At 46.9% G+C, this 1,357-nt stretch overlaps 1 non-coding gene across 1 annotated transcript; it reads left to right on the top strand.

Annotated features, from left to right (window-relative positions):
* Window positions 1-901: 901 nt before the first annotated feature.
* Trnas-cga (transfer RNA serine (anticodon CGA)) lies at window positions 902-976 on the top strand. Its single transcript has one exon. It is a non-coding gene; the product is annotated as a tRNA-Ser (tRNA).
* Window positions 977-1,357: the final 381 nt, after the last annotated feature.

Below are 1,357 nucleotides of genomic sequence, written 5' to 3'. Positions count from 1 at the left end.
TCGCCGATCGTTCATGAGTCAGCTACGTGTGTGTGTGTGTGCGCATCGACTCCCGATTTGTCTTCGTGCATGCTTAGGATGCGTGTGTCGTCAGTGTTATTTCCACTGACGACTATTTAGATGTTGTCGGCATTCTGAGGGGAGTCGGTCAGTTGCTGCGGACCAGGGAGGTTATCCCCGTGCGGTGCAGTCGGCTGGGTCCGCTGTCGGCCCCTGCGCAGTACTGGAGCGTGTGTGGAGCTGTCCCATTGCTACGAGCTTCGTGGCTCACCGACCCAGGACGTCAAAGTTGAGTAGTGGTTTCAAGTACCCAAGCCACGTCGATTCATGTTGTGTGGTTCGTTTCGGTGGTTCGCTGTTGAGGAGATTTTCCTGTGAGCAACACCGAGTGTTTGTGTTGCTCAAATTTAGCCGCCACGCGGTGGAATTAACTAAATTGGTTGACTACAATTCAAGTGTACCAGCGGAGTTTTCTGCCTTGTGGCCATTAGTGTGCTGCTTACCTGCCCCGGCCACTAACGTAATTTCAGGCAGTGTCCTTCCCTCACCTCTTGTCACTGACCAACACAGTGTGTAGTTTTTACAGCTTAATACATATTCATATTTGATTGTAGATAATCACGCCCGTAGCATTTTGTGTTTGAATTCTCATTTACCTATTGGTGGCAAGCAAGTCGTTTGTCAGTCGGTCCGTGGCTGTCCCTTGTTTGGGTTCTGATGCATCAAGTGTAGTTGGACCCACCATCTGTCTCACCTAAGTGAACCAGGGCAGACCGACCCCCTGCAGGCTTCTGAGTGCTGTTGTCTTTACTGGCTTTCTCACCGGTGTTTCATTGTCTATCATAGCCATAGGAGACGAGGTACTGGCGGAAGTAAAGCTGTGAGGACGGGGCGTGAGTCGTGCTTGGGTAGCTCAGTTGGTAGAGCACTTGCCCGCGAAAGGCAAAGGTCCCGAGTTCGAGTCTCGGCCTGGCACACAGTTTTAATCTGCTAGGAAGTTTCATAGCTAGTGATTAAAAACAAATCTTGGTTTTACTGTGTTTTATGTAAGTTCGAATTCCGGCAAGTGGAAAGTTATTGCCGTTGCGTTGTCCTTTCTTGTAGTCCGATTTCAGCTACTTAAAACTTAAGGCTTATGGTTATACATATTTTTTAATATTTTGGAAAATTAATTGTGGGCCTTCAGCCTTGGAACCCTATACTTAAAATTACCTTTCAACCTGAAACATTGTGGCTTGGAACCTTATTCTTAAAATTACCTTTCAAGATTGAACATTGCGGCCTTCTGCCTTTCAAAGTTTATGGTAATTTATTTTGAAATCTTGAAAATTTTATTGCGGGCCTTCAGCCGTTTGTA

The sequence above is a fragment of the Schistocerca cancellata genome, chromosome 10 (genome assembly GCF_023864275.1).
Source record: "Schistocerca cancellata isolate TAMUIC-IGC-003103 chromosome 10, iqSchCanc2.1, whole genome shotgun sequence".
NCBI lineage: Eukaryota > Metazoa > Arthropoda > Insecta > Orthoptera > Acrididae > Schistocerca > Schistocerca cancellata.
The sequence above is the reverse complement of the archived record's forward strand: the minus strand, read 5'-3'. Positions and strand labels throughout refer to the sequence as shown.